General features: G+C 49.7%; 1 pseudogene; it reads left to right on the top strand.

Annotated features, from left to right (window-relative positions):
• The first annotated feature begins 14959 nt into the window (after positions 1-14959).
• LOC144164980 (uncharacterized) lies at positions 14960-15972 on the top strand (annotated as a pseudogene).
• The last annotated feature ends 235 nt before the right edge of the window (positions 15973-16207 follow it).

Here is a 16207-nt window from a genome sequence, read left to right as displayed (position 1 = left end):
TTTGTTTTTTTTTTCAGATCTGTGTATAGTGTAAAGTGTACGCATTGTACTTTGTACTGTGTCAGCGTATTGCTTGTGTGTAGTTGCCGTAACACATAGGCATGAATGTACATGGATTTCACCATTGTACCCCTTTTTAAAGTTTTTTTTTATATTTTTCTTTATTTGTATGATTATTATTTTGTGTCCTTTTGCACTGAGCAATTGCAGATAAAACCGCTTGTATTTTATGTGGTGATGTTCTGCTAATAGTTTTTTCTGTATGTCTGTATGCGTGTATGTAAAGAAATATGATCTTGCGTGAATGCTCTTCAAAAACTTCATGTGGCACTGTATATCTCATTTTTTCTATGTGTTGTTACTCTTATGTCCATTTATTTTCCAGTATTTTAGTGATCAAGCTTAAATTACCGTTTCTTTGCATTGTATTGTCTTTTTTGTACTGCATGACCTCGTGGACGCCACGTGGACGGCTGCCACGTTTTACGCAGGAAAACGTTTCCGCAATTTCACGCCATGTGAAACCACTTGTCGCTTGGGTCTTTTCTTCGAACCTCTTTCATCCCCGCATTCCCCCCCCCCCCCTTCCCTGCGGTTTTCGCGCCCCTCCCGCTAATCTCAATAATCCCCGTCTTCCTTCCTTCGCTTTCTTTTTTCTTTCTTTTTTTTCCTTTGTGTGTGTGTGTATTATGTTAACGCTTGCACTACGCATCCGTAATTACCTCTAGGCTCTTCCACCATTTTCTCTTCGCGAGTCAATTGCCTCTGGGTTTTTTTTGCATATTTTCCGTATTTTTGAAACTCCCACACGCTGCAGGTTGCCCTACCAGGCACCTGCCGCCAGAAACAGGTCAACAAACGAGCAGGAAACGAGCCCCTCCATAGTTCTCACCTTCTTGTATTCCCGTCGTGACTTCAGTACCTTGCAATGCTTTCCTCTTAACTTATAGCTTCGCCTGCCTTGATTAGGCCCCCTTTCCCCTCTGTACCCCCGCAGCACTCCAACGGCCCCCTTTTTTCCCCCACCCCTTGCCTTATGCGGCATCGTATGCTTTTGTGTCGCGTAGAGCCTACGTTTTTGCTTGATACATCTTCCTGCCCCGCCCACAACTGAAATGTATTTAAACCCAACTGACCTGCACTATTTGTATCTTCGAAAAAGACCGGCCTCCGGTCGAAAAGTTAGAATAAATATTGTTATGTTTTTCAATGTGACTTCTCTATCGTATGTCTATATATATATATATATATATATATATATATATATATATATATATATATATATGTGTGTGTATGTATGTATGTATATCACAGAAAGAAGGGTTGGGAGTCAGGAAAACCTCGGAAAGCAAAGGGGAGGTTGTGGTAGGTCATTGAAACAGATAAAGAATTTGGAAAGAAAGAAAGAAAGCGGAGAAAAAATGCCCGCCAGGTGGGATCCGAACCCACAACCTCCCCTTTGCTTTCCGAGGTTTTCTTGACTGCCAACCCTTATTTCTGTGTTATTTCTACGAGCCCCTAATTTCCTATTCTGATTCGCTACATCCATAGCGAGGGCCTCTGTTCTGGCAGTCTTGGTGTCATAAGGAGCTTAAGAGGGTTCACCGCTGGTTGACCACTCTCGACATGTAGTAGACAGTCGAGTCAAGGCGCGGGGATTAAAAAGAAGGTCCCCTTCACCACGAGAAGTCAGAGTGGCGCTGGCTACCACCCCCAAGCACAGGAAAAAATTACATTGACATAAATACCCCAGAAAGCGGGGGGGGGGGATCGCCCCGCCGGTAGCGTAGTGGTTATCGCACCAGACCGGTATTCTGGAGGTCGTGGGTTCGGATCCCACCTGGCGAGCATTTTTTCTCCGCTTTCTTTCTTTCTTTCCAAATTCTTTATCTGTTTCAATGACCTACCACAACCTCCCCTTTGCTTTCCGAGGTTTTCTTGACTGCCAACCCTTATTTTGGTGTTATTTCTACGAGACCCTCATTTCCTATTCTTGATTGATTGATTGTAGGGTTTAACGCGCCGACGCAACGCAGGCGATGAGGCGCGCCGTAGTGGAGGGCTCCGGATTAATTTTGACCACCTGGGGATCTTTATCGTGCGCCGAAATCTCGTACACACGGGCGTTTTTGCTTTTCGCCTCCATCAGAAAAGCGGCCGCCGCGGCCGGGAATCGAACCCGCGACCTTGTGCTCAGCAGCGCAACGCCTTAGCCACTTAGCCACCGCGGCGGGTTCATTTCCTATTCTGATTCGCTATATATATATATATATATATATATATATATATATATATATATATATATATATATATATATATATATATATATATATATATATACACATATATACAAATAGCGCGATTTTTTTATGAACGTCAACATGACGCGTGTCTTAATTAGAAAAACAATGTTGGAAAATGTGGCTTTGTAAATATACAAATATCTCGCCATTATTACACCTCCACGAACAGCATTTCTGAATGTTGGGTCTTTCGTATTCATATTTTCGTGTTAGCATTTCATTTGTTTATGACTGTATGTGCATCACACAGCGCGTGCTGGGTTTATGCGGCGCGGTCTCGGCACATTGCCCTCCCCCTGACTTTTTCGCCATACTTTTAGATGCAGAGCATCTCATTCACTCGCCTTGTCCCTCCGGCGTCGTCGGCGTTGTCCGCCCCTCCCCCATTCTCCTCGCCGCGCCAGCTGCGCTCTCCGCCGCTCACCCCCTCTCCTCTCCGATAGCGAACACTCTCTCGCGAGGGGCATTGGATTGGATTCGATTGGATTGGCTTGGATTGTCTTGGCTTGGCTTGGCTTGGCTTGGCTTGGATTGGATTTGGATTTGGATTGGATTGAATTAAAGTGGGTTGTGCTGGATTGTGTTGCGTCATAGCCGCAGCACGTTGCGTCATTGCCGCGGCAGACGCGCTGGGGCCGGCGCATGTGCAGTACTCTCTCTTGCGCGGTTTCCTCTCCTTCGGGCGCGCTGCGCGTATAACCGGTGTGCCGTTCTCCGGCGAAGCAACATTCACGCTTGGCTCAAACACCTAGAGTCCACGCCGCTTTACAAGTACGCCAACGTCGTCATCGACTGGGACCGGCTTACGCAGTCCCCTCAACGTTATGCGCGCCACCAGAGACGCCCATCAGATCCATGTTTACACCGACGCGGCAGTGCAAGGATATAGCTATGGCATTGCATTCACGAGCAGTTCAGGCCAGGAAGGGACAAACCAAGGCAATGGCTATTCCGTCGAAGAAGCCGAGGCCACTGCAATAGCTTGGGCAGCCGCCTGCACTGCGACACAGCACACTCTCACCAACATATACACTGACTGCAAGAAAGTCTGCACCCTTTTAACACAAGGCTTCATTCCCAAACCGGCTTTGGAAGAGCTTAAGCACCTTAAAGGCACGATAAGGGTACACTGGGTACCGGGACACACATGTTTGGCAGGAAACGAAAGAGCAAACCTGCTCGCCCGCGAAGCGCTTCTCCGGGCACCTGCCAACTGTGGTCAAACCCAAAAGCCCGTGACACCGCCAAAACTGCAGCTAAAAGAATACGCAGACAGCAAACGCAAATTCACTCCTCCGCACAAGAAATTGTCCAGGCAACAGCAAACCACTATAAGGCTGACGCAAACGCAAACGCTACTCACACCCGACAAAGTTTACATCTACAAAGGCTGTATGAACACTTCCCCGCCAGAGTGTGATGAATGCCACGTACCGATAAATCAAGAGCACATGCTATGGCTATGCCCCAAGGTAGATAGAAGCAGTATCCGCAGGGAGTGGCTGACTCAACCGGCCACGCTAGAGCAGCAGCTATCGTTGGCAAGCTTTGTCCAAAAGACCATAGGCACCCCGCCTTCCCGGCTAGACCCCTGGAAGACCAACTAACGAGGAATTCCAGTGGCCCCCTGGAATGAGGAGGCCTTAGCCAAAAGGGCAAATAAAATTTTCTCTCTCTCTCTCTCTCTCAACGTTATGCGCGCTATAAAACGCGGTCCCTTCGCCGCACCGCCTATGCGTCGCATCTACACAGGGGTTCCCGCGAGGGGAGGTGGGAGTTTTTTTAACCACCGCTTCCCTGCGGGCTCATATTTGGCGGCGTCTCGCTTATCTCGCTTCAGCGTCTCCCACCCCCTCACACTTCTCATTTCTTTCGGCATTCGCTGTTCCCTTCGTTCGCCGCCAAACCGCAGTAGCGGCCGCTTAAGTGCTGCGCACTGGAAGCATCCCGACCGCTGCGGCAGCCTTGTTCAGCGTAATAAAAACAGCGTGCGAGGCAAATCAGCATCAGCAGCCCTTCAAATTCGGATGCGTGCCTCGATACTCGGGACGCATCTGCAACAAATCGTCTTATTTTTTTCCCGATGCGGAGAGCGCTTTCCGGAAAAAACCAACTTTCCGCAAATGCTCGGTAGCATTCGAAATTTTAGTAGAATACGGATATTTTGGAAGAATTAATTCTGCAGTTGGGCTGCAAGGCGGCTCTAACATGACGAACAGTTTCTTTACCGTACACTCACAACAGTTATAAATCCTGGTCTTCTTTCTGTAGATGGAATACTGGAAAGATGAACTACTGTAGATGGACTACTTGAAAAGTATGGTTGTAGAAAACGATTCTAGTTGGGGTTGCATCAAAGCTATTCGAATACAAAATATGTGAAAATTCGCCGCGAGGAATCAAATTAAATTAAATCAATTTATTTTCGGCAATAAACGTTGAAGGCCACCTTGCTACAAAAGTTGCTAGACGCAGCTTGACGGGCCGCGGTGCACAATGGCAGCTTTGACGATACACATGCATAAAAGGTTAATTGAAAACAGCAAAATATATACAATCAGCAACATACCAACTGTACTTTTACAAAAAGATGTGTGTAACAGCAGCCTTGGATTTACAACAAACGGGGAGCAGGCGATGGCAGACGAAACTTTTCCCACACTTTACACTTCTTCCTATAAGCACACAAACACAGCCGGTGGGAAAAATTTGTAATAAAGACATTGTAAACAACATTGTCCTATTGACTTACGCATACGATGTGCATGTCGCGTGAACCTCCGCCCTGAGAAGACTATCATTACTCTGAGTGTTTTACTTGCGGTGATTATATCACATTGGAGTTATAATTATATTGTCACGTAGCCAAGGACGAAGCAGTTGTTTGGAAAAGAAACGAGTTTATTGGAGCGAACTTGTGCTCCCCTAACAACTGAAAAGAATACAGAGGCGGCGAAGCAGTGGTCAACAAAGTGACGTACGTGCGTCGGCGAGCGTCGCAGAATCGAAATGCCCGGGCGTCCGCACTGCAGGCTTTTTATCTTTTGGCGCGCGTGGTTCTCGAAACGTCGATTCGCATCGAGAACATAGTAGATCCAAGAAGATTATTCTGGGCTGTTCACGTTAGATCGGAATGCTCTCCCTATCACAACAGATAACACATGCGGCACAGAAAGAAAGAATGGAACACGCGCTTCCCTTGGCGCAGAGATAACACAGACCGGCGCAGCCGGGCGGTAAAAGCAAAACACAAATAAACAAACCCAACGTATGGTTCGCGGCAATATAGCACTGAAAAGTGCTCTCAAGTCTCCTGCAGGCGTAGAATGGTGGCAGAAAACGGGTTTAGCCGGTGTTTTATTTGAACTATCATAAAACGAATTATCTGACCGTAGACTGTTCACATGATTACATAACCCCGGGCACCTCACTTAATTAATTAATACCGCCCGGCAACTTGAGCCCCGTTTACATTGACCCGACGAGGGCGCGTTGAGTCGACATAAACAGGTTTTTTGGACTCGACACCCCCATGTATAAGCGGACGGGGTGGGTCACAGAGCCGTCGCGGCGAGTCCAGTCAACTCGGAGGCAGGGGGTGGGTTATCTCGCACGTCGGGCTGAGTCGGCGGGCCTCGGGGAGCAGAATACCGTATTTGCGCGGTTCTAACGCGCCCCCAATCGTAACGCGCGAATAAGTTCGCGCAGGAAAATTCGAAAAAAAAAATGTGACACTGACGGTACTGCGCAGATAGAAAAGACATGACACCACGTACCTGGAAGAGGGAGATTTTATTTGGCGTATGCAGCTCTGGAAGCCAAAAATGAATTGTGCTTCACAATGTTGCTTAACCAGCTGCTGCTGGAAATAAAGTTATAGCGGGGAACACTGAAGCTGCTTGCGATTTCAAGTGCCTTCATCGCCTAATTCTAGGCGCTACGGGCTAATTGCAGCAACACAAAAAAAAATGTGCAACAGTTAACCAAGGTATGCGGCACGCCACTGAGGAATTAGTGCGCCGAAATTCACTCACGCGGTGTTGACGGATTGTTTTATTGGACTGAGTTGGATTTTGCGGGTACTTCATGTCCATTGGCCATGGCAATGCTGCTGGCCGCTTTAAAGCCTATTTGGGTTTTGAGCCCGATTTTAACGCGCGCACAAATATTAAGCTACCTTTTAGCAAAAGAGGGTGCGCGTTAGAATCGTGAAAATACGGTAGCCCTTTTCCGGGAATCCCGCCGCTCCCCTCACCTCGATTCTTTGAACGGGGTTCATATAAACTCGGACGCGTCGAGGTAAGCTGAACCCGCCACTCAACTCAAGCCGCCCACGTCGTGTCCATGTACACGGGGCTTAGGTATCGTTCAGTGGGCAGAGCGCGTTTACCTGTATTGTGTTAGTGTTCACGCCGATCGAGCTGACTGGGCGTGAGGGGCGTAAGGAGAAACCGCGGAGGCTTCTTTGTTATTCGCCGCGCTTTTGTGCCCACCCGACGAGCGGGCCTGGAGACGACGCATTCAAACGCGCATGTCACCCAACAATAGTTGAAAGTGTGGGACACCCAGAGTCCTGGCGCTTTCCCCAGTCCTTGCCGCCCGCCGCCGAGGCGAAGGGGGAAGGCTCCTTCTCTCCCTTCGGCGGCAGCGCCGCTCCCGCCGCGGCGGTCGCTCGTCACGTGACCGGCTCTTCGGGGCCCCGGTGGGCCGGTTTCGGTGCGCGGGACGAAGGAAGGCTCTCTTGGGTTCGAGCAAGCGACGAAGACAGACGTGAGTACCGAAGATCCGGCATTCCCCTTCCTTTGTCTGCCCCACTGCGCCTGCCCAACACCACCTAGACTAGGTGGTGTTGGCCTGCCTCCTGATCTTCGCCGGCCGGACGGCTGGGTCAGGACGAGCAAGGAGTCAACCACGTTATTGGCGGAACGCCAATAAACGCAGGCTTTGCGCGTTGTGTCTTGTGTGCTCCTTGCTGTTCTTTGCCGGTACGCCGGTCGGCGGTCTGTGGCGAAGTTCAGCCGAGCTAGCCTTGCGGCCGAGTCTCGCGGGTCGAGCTTGGTCGCCGTAAGAACCCTGGTCCCCAAATGTTTGGCGCCCGAACGTGGGACTCGTCTTCAGTCGAATTCAAGGTTCGCTAGCTCCGAAAAGGAACATGGCACACGACTATGAGTTGGCGGATTCGATGATGTTGGCCGACTTTTGTGGCCCGGGAGTCCCCGCGATGCCCTGCATCAACAGCGTCCTCCGCAGACGCGGCTCGGGTCCCCCTTCTCCACGGCCCCTACGAAACCGCAGCCGCGGCTTGCACGGCAAGGGGAATCCCGGAAGGATCCGGATTCCACGAGCGCTCTACGTCAGGCAACGCCGCGCGTTCATAGTCCAGGTGCCGGGCCTACGCAGACGCTGAAGCCCCAAACAGCGCGCCTCTCGTGCCAGTCGGCTCGCAGACGCCCGTAAGCGGAGGAGTGTCTGCAGACGCAGCTTCCATCGCGAACGTCTCGCTACCGGTCTCGCTATCAGTCGAGCGCCAACGTTTTCCTGCTGGCTCTGAGCCGTTACGGGCAGGCGACCGGCATCAGCGAGGGCGCGGTGCTGCGCAGAGTCCTGCCCGCAGCCCTGGTCGACCAGGCCGCCCGGTGGTATCGGGTGATAGCTCCATACGGCGTGCACGTTGGACGACTTTCCAACGATGTTCAGGGAAGAATTCCTGCCCATCGACTACCTACCAAGAATGCGTAGGGAGTTGGAAATGCGCACCCAAGCCCCGGATGAATTGCTCGTCGAGTACGTGCGTCCGATGCAGAAGCTTTACGAGTACGCCGACCCACGTGCCCCGAGCTCGGAGCGGGCCGATCGAGTCGCCAGGCAATGCCACCCCACCTTTGCCTTCTATTTGAGGAACTGCAGTTGTACACTCGGTGACAACTTAAGAACCGCACCGCAAGTTGCCGCTGTGCCTTATCACGGTAGTCGGATGTTTCTCCGCGCGGCGCAAGTAGGGCGTTACTGGGAATATTTTGAACATGGCGTGAGCCGTTCCCGTGATTTTTTGGACTTAATATGCTTATAAACGACTCAAGTGACGACAAACAAACTGCGTGAGAGAAGGCAGACGATATCACGCATTCACAGCAAACCCCTTTCAAAACGCGCGCGCACTGACGTCACGGGTCCGGCGCTTTGGCGGAGTGATACACTACATGAGGTGGTGCCGTTCTTGAGTTGTAACCGAGTATAACAGCGCTCTGCAGGTGCGAATACCGAGGTGAACAAGTGGTCTACAGATCCTCGCATTTCTGCGTACAACGTTGGCCCTCAGCCAACTTGCATACGGCAAAATATTTTTCCCCGCAAGGACAGTGTGCCGAATATTGGGAGGTCGGCTCGAACGCAGTGACCTAAGAGACACGTTCTTCCCCGCAGGTAGCCCGGCGGCGTTCAGTCCCACCAGTCCCACCACACTACATGAGGTGGTGCCGTTCTGGAGTTGTAACCGGGTATTCGCCGCGAGCTCGACATGTAGGTGGCGACAGCGTCGCGCTGCTAGTGTGGATGCTCCGCTGAGCGGCCCGTAAGAATGCACACTGTGGGCGCGCTTCGTGCTTTTTTCTCGCCATATGTGCGCACGAAAAGTGCAAACAAGCGTGGTATGATGTAGTTCGGTTCCTCAACGTTCAATGTATAGCGTGGAAGCGGCAGTCAGTCTTCATTACTACGCCAAAAAAAGCGACGACTCATCGGGAATCTCAGAATGGCCGTAATTGTGACAATGAACTTGTACGCTGTGGCCCGTAGCAAGCTTGATCTTTCCAGACTATGGCTTTGAGTCTTCAATAAAAGCATAAATAGAAACAAATCAGGAAGCCTTGATCTCTGATATTCAGTTAACAACGGCAATCTCAGTCGCTTTCACTCGTAGCATGACGCATTCTTGCATTTGTGGGATGCCCTGAAATGGTAACACTACTTAACTGCACCGAAATTCTTTCTAAGAGCTTACGATATTTTTTGTGAGTTCAAAAGGCAACATAAAATTACGGAATTTTGATCAGCGCAGGGATATAAATGTAATCGCTCTAACGGGTCTCTGTTTTGTCTATTGTTTTCCTGTTATCTATGCCCTGTGGCAAAATGGCGCAATAAAAAAAAAATGAAATTTTAGCGAATCTGAAGGAAGGTTTGATGAATAACGGTTTAAGATCACTTATTTACGGCTTTCGTCGCAAGTGAACTTGCGAATTGAATTGTCAACGCACGCAGTACAATCAACATCTCATGTTTAGCTAGGTTTTCGCAAAGTGACAAGCAGGTTTACAGAGAGAAAACCAAGCTCCCGGGACCTCACAGTGAGCACAAATTTTCTGTTACGGCTGCTCTGTTGACCATTTGCGTTCCTTTTAAAACCTAAAAGGTGCCTGCAACAGCGAGATGTGTTTGCATTCTTGCGTTTAAGGTCGCTTACGAACCCTAAAGATGGCAATAAATGAAGTTGCGCTGTTGGAGATGTAGTAAAACATTTCCTGTTTATTTCCCGTTGCGAATCAGCGCAACGGGTTCCCGGGAACTACTGTGTTGTGTTGTAAACTGAATATCACCTTTGCCTTGGAATTTAATTCTTGAGGATTGGTTTAAAAAGAAATTCTGTGCATTTCTTTTTTTTTTCGGGAAGAGGGGGGGGGGGAGTCCTGCCATCGTTGCAAGAGCAGCGAGAAGAGAACGGATGCAACGCGAAAAGCCAAACTGTGGTTATCAGTATTACTTACAATCGAAACTACACAAGGCGTCGTGTTCTGTAGCGGTCAAAAAGCAGTACTTTAAACGTATTTTCACAACTGACTAACCCCCCTTTGGTCCGAGATTGTCAAGGAATTGTGGTTCGCCTTTTTCAAAATTGTATTGAAAGCAAGCATTGTGGGAAAAAATTAAAAAAAAACAGCGAGTCATGGCACACACCCCTCACAGCTGTGGGCAACAACGTGCATTATACTACGCGTTTTCTTCTCTTTCTTTAAACTTAGGTCCATCTTAAGAGGTTAAGACGTGACCACATTAGGCATTTGGTTATGCTGAGTGAGACACGTTTCTGGACAAGGTGATTCATGTCGGATTTGAAAATGATATTTATGAAAATGACACATGAAATGCCACATGACAGACGCAACCCACAACTGCTTAATTTTACCGAAAAATCCTCCCTAAATACTCTTGCGTATCCATAGAAACGTATTTTAAATAATACGTACAGTTAGCAACTCGATACAGTTGAATAAATGTTTATTCCTCCTCCTCAGTATAAACAACGACTGTCCAAAATGGTATTTATTTTAGAAAAGGTACCGGAAGGACACGATCACACAGGCACTTGCGGGTGTAAAATACATATCCGGTAATGTATGGGCGATAGCGCACGGGTCGTGTGCAGTGTAAATATTTTTGTTTGTTTCTTCTTTCTATAAGGACACAGCGCAATTTTACAAGGGTGTGGAATTTGCACGCGTATGAACAGGTCTTGTCGCTTCTTACCCGTTTCGCGTACTAAAATTTTATCCTTTAAATAATCACCACGCCACCTTCAAAAAGCACCCTTCAACGTTCCCGAAACGGCAGACGACTGCACTCAACAATACGAAAAGTGCAATGTGTGGAAGCAATGTTTATAACACGTTTCACACTCAAGCGGTGACCACGGCGAAGACGTTTCGTTGAATTAAACCAGCGCATTAACCCTCAACGGCCGCTGATTATTGCGTGTCTAGAGGAAGTGCGCAAGCAGAGGTAACTATGTCATTGCTTTCTGCCAAATAAGTGCACATATCCGTTATTTGTCGTGTGCAGCACGCGTCTTGCGCCGCACGCAACGTGAAAAAGCAGACGACGCGAGAACGCCATCCACACTAGGAGCGGTTCGTCCCGCCGCCGCCAGGGGCCGACTGTGTTCGCGCTCGGGGCGAATACGCCTCGAGATTCGCGATCGCTGCGCCGCCTGCCGCCGCTTCTCCACGGCGTTTGCGGGATTAGCGCTGAGTGGCTGATAGGTGGTCATGCAGTGTTTTGGTTTTCTTTCGCTTCTCTTTGCCTTTCCGCGCTCCAAACAACTTGTTATGGTGACGTCTGTAAGCTAACTGCACGTTTAGGGCACTTAAAAAAAAAAAAACAGCTGCGTCTTGGTAGAGCGCACGCCAACAAGAGCTACCCGGGGAGGCGGTTCTGCGCGCTTCTTGGCCGCTCTTGCGGGCGTCTGCGATGGCAGCAGCATCGAACACGTCAGCACAAGTGAATTCTATTTTTTGTCGCCTCGTTTAGACCTGATATTGGCACTGTAAGAGGTTGGTTCGTTTTGCAGCGCAGACAACAAATGCGGCTTTGCTTCGAATATGTACGTCGTAGAAAAATATGTTTCAGGGACGTGATAACCCAATAGCTGACAAAAACTTGTGCATTTTATGGGAATATAAGCCACGCGAAAATGTTAAGTGCAGAAAAGAAAATGTTAAGTCAGGTATCAGCCCACTCATGCCTTATAGTAAGAACCAAGGTATATGTTAATGAAACCACGGGAAAATGAATCGTCTGCAAGTAAGGAATAAATAGAATAGTCGTACGGGAATGAAAAAAAAAAAAACGAGTGCAGCTTCTGAAATGCTAAAGACGTTTGTTTGAGCAAGGTGGGATTCACCAGACCAACTAGAAGCGAAATGCACTGATATTTCGGTAGACATGGGGGGAGGGGGGGGAGGGGGGGGGGCTGAGGAGGAGGACGCTCAACTATCCTTGTTTGCAAATGCGGAGCGAAATCAACGACTGAACGTTTTAGTAATCACACACACAAGCTGCGTGTTCACTTTTCGTTTGTTTTTTGCCTTCAATGAACGGCTGATCACTCGGCGAACGCATTTTTTGAAGAATACAGGGTAGGCAGTTCACAAGCGATACGAACGTGTCGTTGGAAGAGTTGATTGATTGATTGCAGGGTTTAACGCGCCGACGCAACGGAGACGATGAGGCACGCCGTAGTGGAGGGCTCCGGATTAATTTTGGCCACCTAGAGCCTTAACGCGCGCCGAAATCTCGTACACACAGGCTCGTTGGAAGAGTGTCGTATCTGATAAGGGTCTCCGATTTCGGTTTATGCTAGATTCTGCAGTCTCCCTGTGTCATGACTCATATGACGGTGTTTCGAACAAGAGTTTGGTCACGGACGCGGATTACTGTATAAGCCCATCTTCGCGCTTCTCGTGGAGGATAAATGTAACAGATGAATCTTTGCGAGCGCTCACCTCGGGACAAGATGACCCAGCATTAAATTTGTCGTCGTGTGCTGACTCCGGAGTGTAATTTTGCATTATCCATCGTACTTCTTTGGTACAATGTTTGTGAAATTTATGCCGCATTGGCTTGTTCATGGTACTGATCAATATCTGATATGTGATATTGGCAGGCGTAACTTGCGTGCTGTCAGGTATGAGTGCTCCGCTAGATTTTGTAAGTGTACAAAGTCGATTTACATCATAGTGTGTATGGCCGCAACATGACCATCGGAGGAAACACTGCTTACGGAGACACAGTCACTAAATTTCAGGGCAGCGGAATTGCAATCAGCTCACAAATGCTGGCTTCGGGACGCCGGCCTGTGACACACGCCCGGCGCTCATATAGATCTCACTAAGATCGCGTCATAAACGTTTATACGCTCGTGAACATACCACGCTTGCAAACAGAGTGCCTGCTCCACGTTATTCGGTATTTCGAACGCGGACAAACGGTAAATCGCTGTCTTGAACGAGCCCCAAAAGCAACGGCGACAGGGGGGAGCGGGCCGGGGACTCCCGCGCCTGCTTTCGAAACGGGCCGCTAGGGGGATTTCAGTGGCGCCCCTACAGGCCGCGCTCGAGGCGTATAGGGACCGTGCAGCTGGACGGGTGGCGCCACCACTCGGCGCTCCCCTCGTCAGTGGAATGAGCCGGTGCATTGGACTACACAGCCTCCTGTTGTTTATGTTGTGTTTTCCTTGCTTTGAATGTTTTGGTGTTGTTGTGGGCGGATATGTGAGATGAAACGAAGTCTAAACAGATGTGTTGGGTTATTAGATGCAGTAACGGCTACGCAAACTTGTCGGACGCTTCTAAAGTTGGGTATCGGCTACAATGGCATGAGCACTTTTTGCAGCGATCTACGCTTGGTTCCACCCGTTCTGAGTACGAATAAAACTGCTATTATTAGTATTCATTTCTTCTAAATGCACTAACGGCTACGTAAACTTATTTGACGCTTTTAAGTTTGGGAACGGTCTGCACTGACATGAGCGCTTTTTGCAGCGCTCTGCGCATGGCTCCGCGCGCTCTGAGTAGGAATAAAACTATTATGAATATTAGTATTCATTTCTACCACTTTAAATTATCTTCACTGGCGTCAATGACTACGGTTTCCACTCCAGCCTTAGTGGTAGGATACCTCGATACGTGTGCTTTGAAGAGAAATGCACTTTCGTACGAGATGGATTACCGTGTAGCCATAGAAATGTTGCGGTAGTTTATACTTTCTTTCTGTAACCATGAGCTTTTTTCCTCCGGTTTTGTTGAGCGACAGTGTGACAGCATGGGAGCCTGAATGCAGAAGTAAAACTCCCACGTTTGTGGTGGTCATTTTATCAGCCAAAGTTATTCACCCACCCAACTGCCCAAGCTACAAATCATCCCTCCTCCGCTTCCCGTTTTACCACCTGCGTGAAATAAATACTGGCACCGATAGTTAAAAATGTGGCAGTGTTAACGTCAGCCGGTGTTTTTTAATGCCTAAGTAATATTTACAGAGTACCAAAAAATTGTATAATGCCTTGTGAAGACGCCAAAAACGCGCGATTAGTTGCCTAATATATGGGTGCATCACCACGAGTTCTCCAGCACAGACACATTACCGACACGCTGGAAAAAGTTTAGCTTTGGAGAGGGGTGCTCGGAAGTTCAAAATTAAACAGCAAAATCATCTAGCCCTCCATCTGATGATTACAGTGGTTGAACGCAAAGCTTTCTTCGCGCGAAATCGAATGAAATTGGTCAAACAATCTGCGATTAAAAGACGCGTCCAGCATGTGCTGTACGCCGACGACATTACCATCTGGGCCAAACACGGATCGGTTGGAGACATTGAGGCCAACCTGCAGCAAGCGGCGGAAATTGTGGACGCCTACGCCCGCCGCTGCGGCCTTCAATGCTCCCCGTCCAAATCCGCATTTGTGTACATTCGCCCGTCGCCTAAGTGCGCCACCACAATGAAACTCTCTCTGGCCTGGCCAGCGGCCCGATACCCGAACACGATGAGATTAGAGTACTTGGCCTCTTTATCCACAAACATCGACGGGTAGATACAACAATAGCCAAACTGCGTAAGGTGGGGGACCAGGTGGGCCGGATGGTCCGCCGGGTTTCTAACCAACGCGGGGGATTACGGTGCAAAGATGCCTTGCGGCTGGCGCATGCATTCGTGATCAGTCGAGTCCTCTACTCGGCTCCTTACCTCCACCTGCGCAAGTTTGACGAGAACGCCCTCGAAGTGATTCTCAGAAAGATGTACAAGCGTGCCCTCGACCTCCCGATAAATACGTCAAACCAGCGCCTCATGGGCCTGGGGATGGTAAACACTTTCGCGGAACTCCGGGAGGCACACTTCACTAATCAATACACAAGACTTTCAAAGACGCCGTCGGGACGCCGCCTATTAGCCCGGCTACACATCCACCACACAACACTAACGGAAGAGCGCGTACGCTTCCCCGAAGTCTGGAGATACGCCCTGCACGTGCGCCCTCTTCCGGCCAACATGACACGTGACGACCACAGTGGCAGGCGCCTGGCGCGGGCCGAGGCACTGGCCCGCCACTATGGGAACAAGCACGGAATCTTTTACGTGGACGCCTCCGGCCCTCACCATGGGGGGTGGTACACGGCCGCAGTCGTCCACCAAAACGTCGCGGTGCATGGCCTAACATTCAGAGCTCAACACATCACACATGCGCAGGAAGTCGCCATCGCGCTAGGAGCCGCAAACCAGGAGTCGCGAGTGATCATCACCGACTCGAGAGGGGCCTGCAGAAACATCGAACAGGGGTACATTCCTCACTTTGCGTATCGCGTACTTCAAAACAACGACTATCTCGGTGCCCCCGCACCTCGAACGATCGTATGGGCTCCTGCTCACACGGGCCTCGAAGGCAACGAAACGGCAGACGCCGCTGCCCGCGCGCTCACTCTCCGGTCAACGTCTTCAGACCCTTCCGAAATGGATCCCGAACCCAAACCGGCCCTCACTTTTCGAGAAATTACTGAATTATACCTATTCGGCTGCGCAATTTATCTTAAGCCCTGTAAGGGCCTTACAAAGGCAGAGGAACGCACCCTCCTCCGTCTTTACACCAAAACACTGCTCTACCCGGAAGTTTTAATTCAAACACGTTGATCCTGTCTATAAAGGACAATGCCAGTACTGTGCGGAGAAGTCTTCGGACATCTTCCACATGGTGTGGGCATGCCAATCAACTCCGAACCTAGCCCAAAAACCCAACTTCACCCGGGAGGACTAGGAGGAAGCCCTGCTCGGCTGCTCCGACTTGGTGAGCCAGAAGGCCCTGGTCGACCGAGCCCGAGCCGCGGCGATCGCCAATGGGCTTCTCTAATGAGAAGCTCACCTAGTGATTGTGAGTGGTGGCGCCCTCCGGGTCACCTCAAACATCTTCCCTGTATATATCAGCAATAAAGTTTTTCAGACAGCGACAGATGTGTGCTGTGTGGCAGCGACGTGCGGTGCAATGTGGATGGACTGTGTCGCAGTTGCGCATGTGCGGCGTTGGACTGTTTGAACTCCGAGGAGTGAACGAGTCAGCGCAACAAGCGGTGATACCACCACCGGCC

This window comes from Haemaphysalis longicornis, unplaced genomic scaffold (genome assembly GCF_048455015.1).
Source record: "Haemaphysalis longicornis isolate Haplotype H1 unplaced genomic scaffold, Haemaphysalis longicornis Haplotype H1 scaffold_14, whole genome shotgun sequence".
Classification (NCBI taxonomy): Eukaryota; Metazoa; Arthropoda; class Arachnida; order Ixodida; family Ixodidae; genus Haemaphysalis; species Haemaphysalis longicornis.
This window is presented reverse-complemented; position numbering and strand designations above follow the sequence as displayed.